Source organism: Cricetulus griseus, chromosome 3 (genome assembly GCF_003668045.3).
Source record: "Cricetulus griseus strain 17A/GY chromosome 3, alternate assembly CriGri-PICRH-1.0, whole genome shotgun sequence".
In the NCBI taxonomy this organism is placed as follows: domain Eukaryota; kingdom Metazoa; phylum Chordata; class Mammalia; order Rodentia; family Cricetidae; genus Cricetulus; species Cricetulus griseus.
In genome coordinates, this window is record NC_048596.1 from 106018601 (window position 1) to 106038037 (window position 19437).

General features: G+C 40.6%; 1 long non-coding RNA gene across 3 annotated transcripts in view; it reads right to left on the bottom strand.

The window, feature by feature from the left end:
• Positions 1–17988, bottom strand: part of LOC118237733 — a 47436-nt gene extending 29448 nt beyond the window's left edge. For all 3 annotated transcript variants that reach the window (XR_004769132.1, XR_004769130.1, XR_004769131.1), the window contains exon 1: positions 16356–17988. This is a non-coding gene — a long non-coding RNA (uncharacterized LOC118237733). The remainder of the gene's footprint in view (positions 1–16355) is intronic.
• Between the last annotated feature and the right edge of the window lie 1449 nt (positions 17989–19437).

The window sequence follows — 19437 nt, forward strand, 5'->3', positions numbered from 1 at the left end:
GCTCCTGTTACCACCGAGGGCTCTGCAGATGCCCAGGTTCTGGTCAGTCACCTGAGACCATGTTGGTGCCCCAGGGCCATCCTTCCATCAGCACCATACTAATCCTGGTGACCTGTACTGCCACTGATGCCATGGTGACATCTGGTTCCAGGCTGCTGTTAGGGGCCATGTCTGGGTCTATGGTCCTACTGCAGCTGGGGTCTGTGATGGTGTCTATGGCCCATGTTAGCACAGGGAGTCATTGGAGCCATGCTGTGCTGAGCCAGACCTGCCCTTCACTGGCCCTGGGACAGCTGGCCCTGCCCCTCACTGGATACTATAGCCAGAGATCTGGTCCCACCCCTCAGGGAAGAGTTGGCCCCCTGCACTTGGGAAAGGTGGCCCCACCCCTCACCTCAGGTGTGCACCTTGTCTGGGCAGCACACTAGACCTAACCCTGTGGTAGGGTATGCAGATAAGCCACCCCTGGATGTGTGAGAGCAGAAAGGCTGACCTTTCTCTGCCACATCTGCCATATGGTGGCATGGGTGAGGAAAGATACCCTCCTCCTCCCACCCACTGCCACCTGCAGCAGGTAAAAGAGCTAGCCAAGGGTCGTGAGAGCTAGAGAACTAGCCCTGCCCCTCACCAGCTGAAGCACACTGGAGAGCCGGCCCTGCACCCCACCTGAACAGCACATTAGAAATGACCCTGTTGTCAGGGACACTAGTGAGACAGTCCTGAGTAAGAACAGGAGAACTGACACCACCCCCAATATATGCCCCCTATAGCAATCAGGAAAGAGAGCCCTACACCTCACCTGAGCAAAAAAAAGAGTAGAGCTGGCCCTGGTGATATGCACACATGTGGACCAGAACTGAGGGTTTGAGAGCAGAAGGGGTCCCACTCCTTACTACAGACTGCACTGGGTGACCCAGCCAGGACAGTACTGGAGAGATTGCCCAGGTAGTGCTGATGAGGAAAAGCTGGCAGGTTGACCAACCAGCTACCCAAGTCCAGAACCAGGGCTATGAGTTGGCCCACTCCAAAATCCACCTCATCTACAAACTGTTGGAGCAGGTGAAGGGAAGTAACCTACAGATACAAAACAGCAGGATCTCTATGACACAGGACAGCAGGATATCAGAGAGAGAGTCCATTAACAGTAGTGTAGCAGAAGCCAGAGACCTGGAGTCAAACCAATGACTCAGCAATGAACACTGGCAAGTAAAGATGAATATACTAAAAGGTAAATTGTGTGACTCAATGGACCACACTACAGCTTCCACAATAAGATTCTTCTTTTCTTGTTTGTTGTTTGTTTAGTTGATTGTTTGTTTGGTTTCATTTCTTTGTTTTGGGGGGAGAGTTTGGCTTTTCTTTTAAATTTGGTTTTTTGGGGGGCGGGGGCATTGAAGAGCAGAGGTTGAAAGCAAGGGGACAGGGAGATAAGTAGGATCAGAATGCATGATGTGAAATCCACAAAGAATCAATAGAAGTTAAACATAAAAGAGTGGTTTGATGTCCTGTAATATGTAGCAAAATATATGGAACTGAAAGATATTTATATTAATTGAAACCAGTTAGACAAAGACAAATGTCATGTTATAAAAACATCAATTTGAGTGTAGATTAATAATCATGAGAAGCTGGCAATAGGGATGGGGAGAACAGAGGGACGTTAGATAACAAGTATCAAAATGTGGGTAGAAGCCCTAAGTTCTAGTGCTCTATAGCACAACATAGTAACTATAGCTCATGATACCTATTCAATATTCATATGAAGAACCATAAAAAGGAGCTCAAAGACTCCAAACACAAAATAATGATATGCGGATAGAAATGTTACCTAACCTGATTCAATCAGTTCATATCAATTGAAATATCACACTGGACCTCTAAAATATGTACATTATGCAGCAATTTATTTGTTATGTTTAAGGAGATACAAATGGTAACTGCTCACTCTGATTTGATCATTACACAAAATATATCATGTTATCATGCTATCATCTATAAATATCTACTATTTTTATTTTTATTTTATTTTATTAGTTCAAATTAGGAACAAGCTTGCTTCAGATGTCAATCCCTTCTCCCTCTCCATCTCCCTCTCCCTCCCCTCCCCCCCAACATCCCACCTGCCCCTAGCCATCCCCCCTCCACTCCCCAGACAGGGTAAGGCCCTCAAAAGGGGCTCCCCAAAGTCTACCACATCATCCTGGGCCAGGCCTAGGCCCTTCCACATGTGTCCAGGTCAAGAGAGCATCCCTTCATATGGGATGGGCTCTCAAAATTCCTTCTTTTTTTTAATAAGACCTTACATATTTAATACAGTGTGTTACCCCTGTACAAATAAATATCTACTATTAAAATAACTAAAAATCAACAGTTAGAGGGTGAGAAAAATGAAGACTTAGAGGGTAATAATACATAGTAACTCATAAGTGGCATATTTTTAAGAAGCAAGGCTGAAACCCAATGTTGTGTCTCCAAAGCACATGTTCACTCCAGTGTACTGTGTTTGTGTAAGTAAAGAACAAATAAAAGGTTCAGCCCAATTTAGGAGACTCCTTGAGTAACCAAGTGAAAAACAGAGTCTGCTGTCCAAGAATGTCTATAGAGAGATTCAGAACAACATGTTACTGGATCAGGCTTGCTCACCCGAGCCTTAATCACATTAAGTACCTGCCATTACATTTTTACAACACAGCAGGCCTGGCTACTCTCTGTTGCACATATAGTGTGGCATCTGGCATCTGGCTCTTGAGATGATGAAGATTGTGTTTTACATTAGGTGGGAGGCACCACATGCAATCTGCAGCAGTTACAACCCAGTAGTAAGTAAACCATTCCCTCAGAGTCAACAGTTCACCCATATGAAGGAAACAGTACCAGAACAGCTGTGACACATAAACCAGACGGTGTCATTTAGGCTTCCTAGAAAGTTTCAAGTAGAAATAACCCTCATAGCAAATTCTTATAAAGGGCCTTTTTGTCAGAAGAACATTGGCGTTTGTTGTTAAATGTGACTTTCATAGAAGCCTCAAGAGTTAGAGGTTCTACTGGTGAGAAAACAGATCCATAAAGATTTATGGTTCATCCAAGACCCACTGCTAGCAAATGTCGAAGCATGTCCTCAAACCTATAGCTGATGCCTCAAGACCCTTCATTTTCCTCTCAAAGGAAAATAATCAAACTCATGCTTTTAAATGTTAAATCCTTTCTATGTATACCAAGGTGATGAGAGTAAAATCATCTGAGTGGAACTACAAAGCTTCAAGAACCAAAAGGATTTGTAGCCCAACTGGAAGGATGAGTTATTATGGCTACATCAGAATCTAGATGTGATTATTTGGAGTTTTTGTATTAGGTCTTTGAAATTTTCATTCGATGCGTTCTGATCATTTTCATACACTTCCCCCAATTCCCCTCAGATCCACCCCACTTCCTTAACCACCTATGATGGTTTGAATAAAAATGGTCCCCTTAGGCCCATAGGGAGTGGTTAGGAGGTGTGGCCTTGTTGGAGTAAGTGTGACATTGTTGAAGTATGTGATCACTGGGGGTGGGCTTTGAGATTTCAGATGCTCAAGCCAGGCTTAGCTGCTCACTGTCCCTTCCTGATGCCTACAAATCTAGATGTAGACCTCTCAGCTCCTTCTCTAACACCATGTCTGCCTACATGCTGCCATGTTTCTGACCATGATGATAATAGACTACACCTGTGAACTGTAAGCCAACCCCAATCAATTATTTTCCATTATAAGAGTTGCTGTGGACATACATGGTCCCCCAGAGAAGGGGAAAGGGACAAGATCTCCTGAGCAAATTGGGAGCATGGGAAGGGGGGGGGAGCTAGGAGAATGAGAAGGGGAGAAGGGGGGTGAGGAGGACATGAGGGAGCAGAAAAGTTGAGTAGGGGGAAGCATAGAAAATAACAAGAATGGAGATACCATAATAGAGGGAGACGTTAAAAAAATGCTGGAACATTTGTTTTTGGTATTCTCCAGAACACTGACTAAACAACAGTTGCCTACTGTGCAAGCTGAGTTGGTCATTTGAGTTAAGGACCTGACTGCTCTTCCTTATACTACTTTCCCCTCCACACTCTATCCATCTTCCAGTTAGTTGCATTTGAATCCTTGACTAATTCTGGGGAAACCAAACCTAAATATCATCATAGCACACCTGGAAATAAGTGTCATTGGATACAGGTTTTGTCAATATGAATGCTCAGGGAGGTATAGCTAAATAACACGTGACAACCTCCATCCTTATATAAGAAAAAAAGGTACATCAGGATACACTTAAAATCATTAACTCTGCTGCCACAGAGCTAAATTTTCTGTGGAGCAATAACATGTGAGTTCATACCACTCTCAGGAAAGGCTTGCACCTGTTTCTTTCAGACAAGGAGAGCAAAGGTTCAAGAGCAAAAGTCCTGATATATCCGGTAGTATCCAGGACATATTTTTCACCCAACCCTTTTCTTGGTTGATTTCTATACTTGTTCAAGTTCTCAGTTTGCTACGTGATACATCTTTCAGAAGACTGCTGAGGTTCTTTCCATTGTTCTCCAAAGCATCTTCCACTTCCCTTGTCATGGTGCCAACTGCCTGTTTTATAATTGCTACTATCTATACCTTCTACTACCCCTGGTTGATTTAACCAGGAACCATGTTTCATCTTTGTGTTTACCATCAAAATATAGCAAAAAGGTCTGGCATAGAGTAAATGTCCAAAGAGTAATACTGCATGAGTGAACACATAAACAAGTGGGAGTTCCAAGTAGCCATCTTAATCCTGATCATTGATTATGGCTATTAGTTGCACTCTACAAACTGAAGGTAAGACCCAACTGCTAAAGACAACATCTACATAACACAGTAAACATGGAGAAGTCAAACCTAGAGCCTTCACCCCTAGTAATTAGTGTTCACAGTATGGTACTTTTCACAGTTTAGAGGATAAAGGCAAACACTAATCCAGCTACAAACCCTTTGATCTGTAACAGTGACCTGCCTGCAAGATACACTAGTACAATAGTGTCACAAAAGTTGTGGAAGTAACCAACCACTACATAATTGGAATCCATGCCTGGCAATGCCTAGGTGGCCAAGAGCCCAAGGCTAGATTGTCATGGACCTAGCGGGAAATCAAATACTTGTTTGAATGGAATGTAGCAATAAAATGACTTCTAAGAACATTCTGCTGTACCTGTAGATCAGTATCCTGTTCAGGCATCATCAGAGAAGCTGCAGTAGATGGGAACAAACATAGAGACCCACAGCTTGACATTGTACAAGAGAGTGAGAAACCTTGAAACAGTCAGTCTGTAATGCCATGTCTCCATCAATTCTCTTCCCTGAGGCCTCAGGGAACTCTTCGGAAAAGGAGATGGAAAGATTGCAAGAGCCATGGGGATGGAAGACACCAGGGAAACAAAGCCTGTAGACACAATAGAACTGATGCACATATGAACTCACAGAGACTTAGGCAGCAAGTACAGATGGAGTCTAAGCTAGATGGGGGTCTCCATGCTGAGAGGAGTAGTAGACAGAAGCCCCCATCCCTAGCCCAGAAGCTATCTCCAATTGATAACCACACACAAAGAAAAAATTCATTGTTTCTAACACAGTCTTACTGGGTACACAAAGCACAATTAAGTGCAGGCCCCATGCCCAATAGTAAATGGCCAACAGAAAATGAACTCAATGATATTGGCGGGTGGGAGGGGGGGTATTTTTGTTCTTGTTTGTTTGGGGCATTGTTTGTTTTGTCTTGTTTTGTCTTACAATGCTTTGTCTGGGAATTTTTTCCTTATCTATGATGGTTTCCAATTTCATTTTGTGGGTCTTCTGTGTATGGGTGGGTGGGTGGGTGGGTGTAGGGTGGGTCTCAGCATCTGTATGTGCCTCTTGTGTTTTTTCTTTGGCTTTTTTTTCCATGTTTGCTTGTTTGTTTGATCATATTCATGTTTGTTTGTTTTTGCTTTTATTATTTTAGGTGCCTGTTTGTATTCTAATAAGAGAGAAAAAAGAAAAGGGTATAGATTTGGATGGGTGGGAAAGAAGAAAGAATCCAGGAAGATTTGGGGGAAAGACAACCATAATCAGAATATACTGCATGAAGAAAATCTATTTTCAATTTAAAAAATTCTCAAAGATGAGCCTTACAACTATTTCCCTGTTTCTGAAAATGGATTAATAAAATTACACCTTCATCCAGTAGCTGATGGAAGTAGAAGCAGAGACCCACAGCTAAGCACTGAGCCAAATTCCTGGAATCCAGTTGCAGAGAGGGAGGAGTGATGAACAAAGGGGTCAAGACCAGGCTTGGGAAACCCACAGAAACAACTGACATGAACACAGGGGAGCTCATGGACCCCAGACTGACAGCTCAGAAACCAACATAGAACAGAACCAGGCCCCCTGAACATGGGTGTCAGTTATGAGACCTGGGCAGTCTATGGGGCTTCTGGTAGTAGAACAGTATTTATCCCTAGTGTAGAATGGACACTGGGAGCCCATTCCCCATAGAGGGATACTCTCTCAGCCTAGACACATGGGGGAGGGCCTAGACCCTGCCCCAAATGATGTGACAGACTTTGATGATTCCCCCTTGGAAGGCCTCACCCTTTCTATGGAGCAGAAGAGGGATGGGATGGGGGTCAGTGGGGGGCATGGGAGGATGGGAGGGAGAGGGAACTAGGAATAATATATAAAATGAAATTGTTTCTAATTTAAATAAAAAAGCCTGAGGCATTGAACAAATAGTTTATAATTATAAAAAAAAAATTTCTTCAACTACTTCAAAGACTAGTTTCCCTCCTTTTGATGTTCACTGACCACCTACTATAAGTCAGGCCTTCTGCAAAGGACAAAATTAGGCCTTAGACTATGCCTCTGTGGAGCTTGTGTTAGTGAGATCTAAGACAAGGAAGGCATCTGATAAAGATGTGATGGCTCCTGTTCAAGTTCACGTTCACACAGACAATTAACAGCTTAACCAAGCCTCAAAAACTGATTTCCCATAGCCTCCTTTAGGGTAACCTCTTTAGCAGTCTGCCAGTATGAGGATAGTAGGCTCAGCCCTTACTTTAGACCTTAATGTAAATTTGTATGACTGTGTATAATCTACTTTTGGCAACAGACAAGGTGGTGTGGCCAAAAACAGATAAATAACAATGGAGTAAGAATGGCAGGCACTCAACATGTGTTGGGCATATTGAGTCAAATTCGTTTCAACAAATTTGGTTTCAGAAGACTTGGAAAGCAAAGTCCAAAGAACCGTACCACTTCAAGTACTCCAGCTGTATCTGATCAGTTCATTCCATCCCATCTAATAAGCTTTTATTGCCTGACTATGATGACTGGGTACCATGCTAGGACAGATGCCTCTAAAATGAACCTGGATGACTAAAGAATGTTAACATGTTGCCAATCTTAAGAGAATGCAGAAGCTGTGAAACTCTAGTGTTTGGAGAGTAGCTGGTCAGTGTTGCTGGGTGAGTGAATGTTCACATTCCAAGTATTATTTATTTGCATATGCAAAAGAACAAATATTCCAAGTCACAGAGATTTTCATTTGAGTCCTGGCTGTGTTTATTATTGCTGGGTGTGACCTTGAATGTGTAGTATAGTCTTCCTGAGTCTCAAATTTGTATCTATAACTATTCCTTTTTATAGAGTCTCTAGAACATTTACATGCACCAAAGTTTTAAAAATAAAGATAGGCATTGGTGATGACCACAGTCGCTACTACATAACAGATTTTAAGCATATACTTATTTCTTCTACCAGGGTTCTTGGGTTTTGGACAGTATAAATTCTTGTGTCATGGTTTTAAATAATTCCTTAATCTCTCTAAGGCTTAGTTAATTTATCTATAAAATGTAGAAAAAAGAGAAAAAAGATAGCTGAATGCTCTCAGTTTGGGTCAAATATGAATAAAGCACAATAAATGTTAAAAAAAACACATTTTATGTTCACCAATAAAACACTTCACATTTTTATTGTTAAAAAAGAGATGTATTCAATAAAATGTTACTGTGTGCATATAACAATTACCAATTTTTTTAATGTAGACAACAATGGAAACTTACTTGCAAAGTTACTGTGAAAACTACATAAAATAATTTGATCAAAAGTTCCTCTCTTGGTACCAAATACAAGTTGGGTATCCAGTAAAGGACACTTAATTTGTGATGGTTCTTCCTGCTGTTCGACTCCAGCACATCAGTGTCACCAGACTTAACAGCAGTGTCACCCGAGTTACAGCTCACTGTGGCCTTGCCAGCAGGGCCTGCCAATTCACATCTACTCACACCGGAGCAAAAGCAGAGAGAAAACGACCTCGCTGACCACTGGTCCTAAGCCCACCCAAACGCAAAGAAAACCCCCTGTGCTCAGCTCCAGACCAGGGAAAGAACCGGGATCCCCTGGAGCCTTCGTTAATAACAGAGGTTCAGTGCAGACTCTCCTCTTGGCCAAACTTGCTGTAAGTGTAAGGGGAAAACGCCATCTACTGGAAGATTCTGTATCTGCATCCAGGTCGCCACAGCCCCAAAGCTAACAACGTTGCTGATCTTACAATGCCCTCTGCTGAGATGCTTGTGCTATCACAGCCTCTTCAGTTCCAGAGGTAATGCCATCTGATCTGCATCCCAGAAAATGAATCATTAATAACGTTCACATTTTGTACTACAATTATCTACCAAGGGAGATAAATGTATTTCCTTCTTCTAAAAGTAATCAATAAGATATTTAATGACCAATATGTCTACCTCTAGGAAGCCTGGAATATGGAAAATATAATGCAAAGGTTTTGTCTGGACTTCAATTGAAATCCTAGGATTTGAAACCTACTGACATTTGGGTGACTATTCACATCTTCACAATGAAGATGATGATGCTGATCTCGATGGTTTTTAGAAAGAAAATGAGTTGAATGTTATGTGCAGAGAACCTGGAATTCCACACATGCTTGCTCATTTCTCCCCTGAATAGCATGAACTAGTTTGTAGTCACTGTGTAGAAAGCCTTCTTCTACACAGCAAGAAAATCTGATGTTAAAGAGAGTCTATACATTCCGATTTTCAGAAAGCTTTTCAAGTTCTTAAAGAGCATCTCTCTTTACAGTGTAATAAGTGGTACCTTTCTGAGGCAAACCAAAAGTGTATGTCTCAGGATTCTGATGCTTTCTGAAGCATTTGATGGAGGATCTTTTATACATTTGTAATAGATAGAAATAAACCATATTGCAATGTTTTCATTGTAAACTATGTACTGAGTTACTGGTCAAGATTGTAGGATGTGTTCTATTATGTAGGATAACTGTTTTCTATTAACCAATATGAGTTATGTTGAATTAAAGTTCTTTTTTAAAAAAGTGTCTTCCACTGCTGTCTTCACAATTCCTTAGACACAGAGACCACAGAACCAAAGACCCAATTTTAAAAGCGTCTATAAAGACCCTCTCAGTCCCTTCTTTTCGTTGCAACAAATCACGCAACAATTTATATGAGAGAGTGCTTATACTTTCAATTTTTCAATAAAATGGTTTCATGAACAAAAAGATAATGAAAAAATTAAGTGATGAAGGTCTGAGGACAGATAGCAGGTACCAGGAGAGAGGAGAGCTTGTCCCCATCATGGGCTGAAGAAGACTCAATCAAGAGGAGAACCTGACATCACAATGAAACTGGGGCAGTATACAGGATAGGACTAGGAGACAAGCAGTGCATCTCATGGGCTCATGTGTTTGAATACTTAATTCCCAGTTTGGGAAGCTGTGGAAGTCTCTGGATATAGGGATTAGAAGGTTGTCAGGGGTGGGCTTTGAAAGCTATCCTGTCTCCAGTTCTAGGCTAACTCTCTAGTTCCTGGTCAGCACCGTATCTCTTCAAGTTCCCACTACCACAGATCTACCTACCCCAGCCACTGTACCTTCCTCTCCATAGTGAATAAGGGAAATATTTGCTCCCTAACTTGCTTCTGCTGGCCATTTCATCACAATAAATAGTAATACAATGCCTGATCCTGTGGCCAACACAGAAGTAAGCTTAGGTCCAGGGTACCCCTTCAAAGATGATCATGCAGAGATTAGTGACAAGTTCAAGTGGTGACAAGGCCAAGTTCTTGTAAACAGACAAAAGGCTTTACTATTTGGAAAAGCAGACATTTCAAGTCAGCAGGAAAAGACAGCCTATTCAACAAATAGCACTGAAATTTCTTGGTGGCATTTTATAAAAGTGAATTGGGCTACGTTCTTTTGTTGTTTCTTATGATGAGACAATTCCCAGGGGTATTTTTAAGCACAATTCTATTTTTTAACAATAATTCATCTTATTTTGAATGGAAGACAAAACAGCAACATAGTACATACATTTTCAAAAGATTTATAGATGCCAAAGTTTACATTTTTCTTTTATTCATTAGACAAATATATTTTTTACTTTACATTCACACAATTAAACACACTAATATGCCATTTGGAGACAGTTCCAGACTATGGGACATTAAACTAAACATCATTAACACTCATTAAACATTGTGCTACATTTATAAATAATAATGAGAATAAAGCTCGAACTTAATTGAAGACAAGTGGTTAAACACAGAGCTGAGACATCCTGTGCCAACTCAGCGTTTGAGAATTTTATCTTCTGCCTTTCCTTCCCATATTCTTTAATTATACTTCTAGTAAAAAGGACATAAGAAATTGGTGGCAGGCAAACCTCTTGGGAGAGGCGCATTGAGGGATCTCTGTGTTCATGATAAAGATAAGTGTTTAATATTTAAATTCTATCCTCTTAATTTTATAAAATCTCATGTGTATAATTTTTCTTAACTATGGTAATTGCTGTTAACAGAAGCTACCTGTCTAGGTGTTGGGATAATGGTTGGCTTTTTTTCTTTTTTGTTTTAAACAAAATAAAATTCATAAAAAATGTAATTCACTTTAAAATTAAAAGAGAATTAGCTGGTCATGTTGGCACATAGCTGTAATCTTAGAATTCAGGCAGTGAGAGCAGGGAGATCAAGAGTCTGAGACCATCTTTGGCTACAGAGCATATTTAAGACTAGGCTGCATGAGACCCTCAAAACACCAAACAAAAACAGAATAGTAGATATAATAGACAAGTATGATCTAACAAATAGATTCTGCCTTATGATAATTTGACATAATTATTCATAACAGTAAAATGGATTTATTCAGTAGAAACAGTAGAAATAAATCTGAAGATTGTCCTTTCCCTGGTAAGTTATAAGGCATATGATATTGTCCTTGGTGCTGAGCAGTCCCCCTCAACCATGTGATCATGAAGGTATACAATAATGTACATTGTAATGTATTGCTATAATGTTTGATAGACCCGGTATAGTAAACACATTTACAACCTAAGTTGATATGTTCAACTTATGATAGGTTTATAAGAATATAATCCCACTACCAATTGAGAAGTATCTGTAGTTTTATAATATTGGAATGGACAACATTTTTCAAACATGACATAAAACCCATAACCTCAGGTTACAGAGATGGCTCAGTGGTTGAGAGCATTGACTGCTCTTCCAAAGAACCCAGGTTCAATTCCCAGCATGCACATGGTAGCTAACAATCATCTGTAACTCCTGTTTCAAGGAATCTGAATAAATCTGAGGGCACTGCACACACATGCTGCACAGATATATACACAGGAAAAATAATCATTTTTAAAATAAAGGTAAATAGATTTCAAAAATGATTTAATCCCAGAACCTCTAAAGTAAAACCATTAATTTGAATCCATATAAAAACAAAGTTAAATGATTACAAAAATGCCCAGGAGTGTATTGGCTGTGCTTTTGCTAGACAGCAGGCTAATTTCTTTACTGCAAATGAGTTCCACAAATCAATAATGAAAAGCTATACAACTCAATAGAAATACTGATGTCCAATAAATAGATTTTTAGCATGCTTCATCACATTCATAATTAAGAAGATACAAATCAAATCAACACTGAGATGCTAATTTACATCCTTGTTAGTCTGGCAAAATATTTAAGGCTTAGTGGTTTTCACTGTCCTCAAAGATGAGAAGAAACAGAACTGGTCACACACACTGTAAAAGAACTGAAATAGGTCCACACTTTCAAAGGTCCATTTAGGGATGGTTGCATCCCAGGTGTCACCTTGTCCAGTTACAGTTGAAAGAAGAAATTGTGCCAGTGCCAAATTTAGCAAGTCAGAGTTTGTTGAGGGTAGTTACAGGAGTATGGCTGAGGGGTTACTTTTTCTAACATTTGAAAGCACACCCAGGTGACAATCAAGTGAAAATCTCACCATCTCTTTGTTCACACACCCTGCTGCTGTTGTGGTTTAAATGTGTGCCTCAAAACTCTTATGTCAAAGTCTGGGGGGTTAGTTCAGTACAAGAACCTTTGCCTTGGTTCAGTCTCTCATCTGTTGAAATTAAATCACTAGTGTGATGTTAACAGGTAGGATATTTAGGAGGTTGTTAAGTAAAAGATTTGAATTCAAAGTCAACTGCAGCCAGTCAGTGATCTGGGCCAACACTGCTAGTGGCCTCATCAGAGGAGCAGCAGATGGCATTTGAAGTTCAGGTGTCAGTCCACCAGGAGGAAAATCCATGATGGGTGAATATTGGATAGGTAAGGCCCTGAGACCACACCCTCCAGAATGTCTTTTGTTTCTGTGCCTTTAAATGTTTGCTGTGACCATCTTTCTCTGGTAACTGACATTGTGTGAATGGGTGTACGGAGATCCCCACTGCCTGTAATGTAGTGTGTTTATCTCATGGAACTATCCCATTCTACTGAGCATATTTACTTGTGAATTATTATGAAGATGATTTCTTCTTAAGCTGTATTGTCTAATTGATAATAATGATGTTGGTTTAAATAGAGTTTTAATGATAAAAAAATAAAACATGGGCCGGGCATTGGTGGTGCACGCCTTTAATCCCAGCACTAAGGAGGCAGAGGTAGGCGGATCTCTGTGAGTTCGAGGCCAGCCTGGTCTCCAGATCGAGTGCCAGGATAGGCTCCAAAGCTACACAGAGAAACACCCTGTCTCGAAAAAACAAAAAAAAAAAAAAAAAAAAAACAAAAAAAAAAAAAAAACATGGAAGTGTCACACAGCTAGAACACATGAGTTTCTATTGAGGAGTCACATAGACTGTGGCCTTGGTTAATGATTAAGAAAAACAATTGAGTCCCAGTAGCCCAGCTAGTTTAAATTCTTTTAATCTTAATGTTGGGAGATGTGTTCACAGGTTTTGGAGTGCATCATAGCTGAAACAAAGCTTTGAAAATAACTGAAAGTTAGACTAAATGTTTTTGTCAAATAGCTTTGAGGTGAAAAACCCAAGAAGACAATCTAAAGTTTTAGAAAGTCACATATTTGAGTGAGAAACTCTTTATGGTCAGGGAACAAATACAAAGCAGTCCAGTTATTACTAGCCGGCATACTTTTCTTGCTAGGATTGGCTGGCAATCAAAGATGATGATTAATTCCTTGTACCCATTTTTCCCTCAATAACCTAATATAAAAATTATTGGTGAATGGGTATGTTCCCTAACGATTTAAAGTAGAGCTGATTCTTTTTCACATATAAAAGTTTAGATTTGTGATTCCTTTAAGATTCTTTATAAGATTACCTTTCTAGATAAGTAATAAAGTGATTGGTCCTTACTTTGTAACCTCAAAATGCAGCCTTCCAGTAAAAGAATATCTTGCTTGCTTACACACTGTTAATCTATAACAAGTTGCTTAGGTATGAATGTACCTGGTTTCTTGGGATAATTTGTTTTTCATGTGTAATATGTAAAATATTTATTCATGTAAGAGATATGGAAAACATGCTGCTTTTACTTGTATTCATTGTAATTATTCACTTGAAAGGTTATAATCACATTGTAATTTTTATATTGCCTGAAAGATTTTTCTGGGGTATATAAGCTGTAAGGGAAAGAATAAAGATAGAGTTAAAATGAAATAGAAGGAAAACATCAAGAATGAGAGAAGGAAATCACCAGGAAAATAAAGAATAGAGAATGCAAAGAAAAATAAAGGAAAGGTCTGAAGGAAACCATAAAGAGAATGTGAGTGTCTTTTCCCTTTACCTTCTCAGATAAAAAGTTATAGTACACAGACTTCATGGATTCCCTTTGAGCCCTGCACTGCTGGAGGCTGGTCCTCCAGGCATTGAAACACCACAAAGCATGTGATCTGCCCCCATAACCTACACCCTTTCTGCTTCCTACTCCAACTCTGTCATTTGGCAACACTAAATGGTCAGTCAAGCCCTGCTCACAAGTATCTTAGCTTGGCTTCCCTGTCTTTCTCTCACCTCATCATTCCAGCCTAGTTATCCATACCCACACTCATGTTCTGATGCCTCCCCAAAGGCAGAATGACTCATGTCCTGTGGAGACAGATCTGAAGAGGCAAAGGTGGTGAGGAACAGGCTTATGTGAATGGCCTGCTTGCCACTCCTGGCCAAGGAGAAGTCCAGAACTGAGCCTGAGCTGCAGCTGAGGGCCATGTTTGGGTCTGTGGCCCTATCACAGCCATGGTCTATATTGATGTCTGTGACTCATGTTACCACCAAAGGTCATGCAGATGCCTGGGGTCTGGGCTGACACCTGAGGTCATGTTGTTATCAGAGGGCCATGGTGCCACAGCCAGGGCTATACAGATCTGGATGTCCTGGCTGCCACCCAGGGCCATGTCTGGATCCTTGACCTACGGCAACCACAGTCTATGTTGATATCCATGGTTTCTATTACCAGACACCCATGAGGATGCCCAGGGACTGGGCCACCACATGTGGCCACATTAGTTTCTGAGGGTCATGCCACCACAGGGATCATCCCAATCTGGATGGCCTGCACTGCCACCAGGGGCCAAGGAGACATCTGGGCCTGAGCTGTAGCCAAGGCCCATGTCTGGGTCCATGGCCCTACTGTAGCCAGGGTCTGTGCTGATGTCCGTGGCTCCTATTACCACCTATGCCACTAAGACGACTGAATAGGCAATGGAGAGGCAGGAAAGATGGAGGAGCGAAGTGCTGATTGCTTTTCCGTTTTTGTTTTGTGTGTGTGTGTGTGTGTGTGTGTGTGTGTGTGTGTGTGTGTGTGTGTTTGTGGGGTTCCTTTTTTTTTTTTTTTTGCTTCACTGGGAAATGAGTGGGATTGGGGTGAATGATGTGAAATTCTCAAAGAATCAATAAAAATGTTTAAAAAAGAAAAGTAACCCCCAGGAAGCATTCCTCAAGCTCATTTCCATCATCACAGAATTCTGTGCCTTCCTTGTTCTCCCATAATCTGTGCCTGTATTTCAGTATTAGGGCCACACTATCTGATTTTATGTGCCCTCTCGTGAGTTCCATGAGGATACTGTGTTCATCTTTGCTCCTGAGGCAGACAGGTCAATTTCAAACATAGTATACATTCTCAAGAATTTTTAAAAACCATTTTTTTTAATCACTAACATTTACTGTGGTAGTTTGAATGTAATTGACCCCATAATCTCACAGGGAGTGGCACTATTAGGAGGTGTGGCTTTGTTGGAGTGGGTATGGCCTTGTTGGAGGAAGTGTGTCACTGTGGGGCTGAGCTTTGAGGTTTCATATGCTCAGGATACCACCCAGTGTGTCAGCCAACTTCCTGTTTCCTGCAAGAATAGGATTTTCAGCTCCAGCACCATTTCTGCCTATACACCATTATGCTCCCCTTCATGATGAGAATGGACTAAACCTCTGAAACTGTAATCAAGCCACCCCAATTAAATGGTTTCTTTATGAGAGTTGCCATTGTCATGGTGTCTCTTCACAGCAATAAAAACTGTAAGACTTTACCAAGCCTTCATTGTCCTTCATTGAACTTAATCATTTATACTTGTTGGCTGCCACTCATCAAGCAGACCTATGCTAGATAAGCTTTACTAATTCTCCCAGCCAAGAGGGCATTTAAAGGCACAGAGAGAGACAATCATCTGAGTTCTGAGCATCTGTAAAGAGCAGACAGAGACACCAATGTGACTCTACATCAATGGGCTCATCACTCTACTGTAAGCACTTCTCAAACACGGTACTAACTGCCACCTTCTGAGACTTATTCCACATCCTCCCCAGCACCTTCAATCACTTCTTAACCTCTGAGTTGGGTTTCTAACAGCCATGGTACTTACATTTTGCAAGATTCATAGGGGTACCATTTCCTTAATCTACCAAAACTTCCCATGAAGAGCCTAGAGGACAGATGCTGGCATTTGGGAATTTGGGAAGAAAGCGAAGAAGAAGAGAGATTTACAGGAAGAAGGTGAAGAGATAAGAAAAAGGAAGAGTCAGCTTTGCCATTTGATACCTCCTTTGTAGCTGCCAACATGCACTGCACTGCACGTATACACACACACACCACATGTCACCTCTTCAAAGTATTTCAGCTGTGAGAAAAAAAACATGAAAACAGCATCTCATCTTTCTTGCTCTTTTTCTTTATTAAAACAATAAGATGATTCTACTTTCTTACCTCTGAAATTTGAGCTACATAAAAGCACATCGAAATTGGCACTATACTGCCATCTTCTGTTCAATGCTCATTATTCCATCCAGATTGAGCCACATAAACAGGACAGCAGTAAGACCCCCTGTATCAGTCTAATTATAGTTAATAATGCTATCTCATTCACTCACTAGCTTGCTTGCTCTGTCTCTCTCTCTCTTTCCTTTCCTATCTCCAACTCTCCCTTCCTTTCTCTTCCTCCCTGCCCCCCCCCACACACACACACACATTGTCATGTATACTCACTCCTCTACATGAAGAATTTGTTTCCTGTTGCTGGCAATATGCTCCTGGAAGAAAGACTCCAGCTACTTGTCTCTCCTAAGGAAAGGTGCCTCGCCCAAGGTCATGCCATTCCCAGGGTGACAGACATACAGCGACTGATTGATTTGTTGGTATAAAAGCCAGGCTAACCCAAAACACAGCTGAAGGGTTATTCTCACTCCAGAGCTCCTCAAGAACTAACTCAGCTGGAGCTGTCCTTATTGAGGCTGTAATGAGGCTCCTTTGTCTAATTGATTCCATTCTCTCTCTTCCACAAGTCTCATTGCTAAGGCATCCCCCAAAGCCATTCTATTCCATATGCAATCTCAGACTTGTCTTCTCCAATTCTACCTCTGCTGTCCAAATGTCACTGCTGGCTCTCCCAGTCAAGGATTATTCATTAACCAGAATATCTCTATATTTTAAGCAAAACCCCAAATTCATCCAAATATAACACTTTATCTTGTAAACAACAAATTATGAAAGTGAACCAGTCAATGATAAACCAAAAACTGTTTTTGAGGTCCTTATAGCAACTTTGAAACACTGGACAAACATCTGGATCACATAACTTTTGAGCTTATTGATTTTATGTGACCTGTTACTCATTGAAAAAGGCATAGCTATTTCCCCAGCTAAATATGAATGGTCCATTTGAACATTTAAGTTAAAGGAAAAAAAATTTTCTTGTGGCAGCCTTTTCTTTTTTTTTGTTTTAACACCTTTTCCATCACCAGAGCAACTAATCACATTCCCTCGGTGTGTGTGCGCGCGCGCGCACACGCGCCCGTGCATGCCCACACGCCCGTGCATGCCCGTGCACACACACATGTTTTGTCCAGAACCAAAATATCTAATTCAAATTCAAAGATGCTGGGGGTCCCTCCCCCATCTTTTTACATGAGTTCTTTGAATTTTCTATAGTGCACTTCAATATAATAGTAACAGCATCTTCATGCTTGGCCAACCTGAAAACTACTAATATTGTAGAGACTTCACATGTCACTTAGAAGGGACATGAAAGTCTGTTATTCAGAAGGCATCAATGTGTTATGATAAATCTTTCCACCAAAAGCCGCCAAACCCCACCACCACCCATGGCCACATGTGTGCTTTACGCCAGCTGCCCGCCCGAGTTAGGGCCCAAATTAATACACAGAAACTTGCATTAGGTACAATGCTGCTTGGCCAATGATTAGGATTCTCATCTGTTAGCTCAATCTCAATCATCATACATCTATATATTTTATAAGACTTATCTTATCGGATGCCTTATTGGCATCCCTCCTTGTCGGTGGATCACATTGCGCTGCTGGAGGAAGAGAGGAGAGGAAAAAGGGGCCCTTCCTGTTTCTCCTTCGCTTAAATATGAGTCTCCTTGCTATGTCACTTCCTGCCTGGATCAGCACTTCTCTACTACATTTCCCAGAATCCTCTTTGACTCCTAGTCCCGTCTACTTGCTGTCTCATTGGCCAAACAGTATTTTATTTAACAATCAATAAGATAAACATACACAGTACATTCCCCATCATCAATGTGGTCCCCAGCAGCTCTGAACATCCAACAAAGTGCAGACTTTGCAGAGCTATCATGCCATATACTGGACACACATATTTCTTCTTTCTAAAAATTTTTATCAATGCATATTCTCTGTACAGAGTGATGGGTCTCATGATGTTTCCATACAAGTATATAATGTATTTTAAACACATTTCCCCAATGCCTTACCCTAGTTTGTACTCTTCCCCCTTCCTGCTGGTCCCCTTTCTTTTCCAAATAATCTCCCTTCTGCTTTCTTGTCCTATATATGACATGATATCTAAATCCTACATATGAGAGAAAACATGCTACTCGTGTTTCTGAGTCTTGCTTTTTTGGTTAATATGTTTTCCAGTTCCATTCTTTTTTCTGAAAATTACCGAATTTAATGATGTACAAATAGATAAAACTCCATTGCGCACATTTTTTTTATCCAATGTGTTAATGGACACTTGGGTTTGTTACTTGTCTTCATTATTGTGAACAGTGCAATAAGAATAGATTTACAAGTACCTCTGTGGCACACTACCTTAGAACTCTCCAGGTGTATCCCCAGGAGTTGTACAGCTGGGTATATATCAATTCCAGTCTTAGTTTTTTAAGTAACTTCCATACTTATTTGCAATAATTTACATTCCTACTAATAATGTGTAAGATTCCATAACCATAATTTGATATTTTTTTCATTATAGGCCTTTTGATTGAGGTAGAATGAAATCTCCCCATGGTCTTAATTTGTATTCACCTTATGGCTAAATGTATTGAATGCCTTTCCTGTTTTCATTGGCTGTCTGAATTTCTTGAGAGCTGTCTGATCATTGCATTATCCCACTTACTAATTGAAATGTTGGTTTTCCTGATGATTAATTTTTGAGTTCTTTATATCTTACAGATGCTAATCCTCTTGTGCTATGAGGAGGCTTCTTATTTTCATGAACTCCCATTTACCAATACTTACAATGGTTCCATGAGCTGTTGGAGACTTTTTCAGAAAGTGCTTGCTTTTTCCTATATCTGGAAATGCTATCATCTAGCACTTTCAGTTTTTCCAGTTATAACTTAAGCTTGCTGACTCATTTG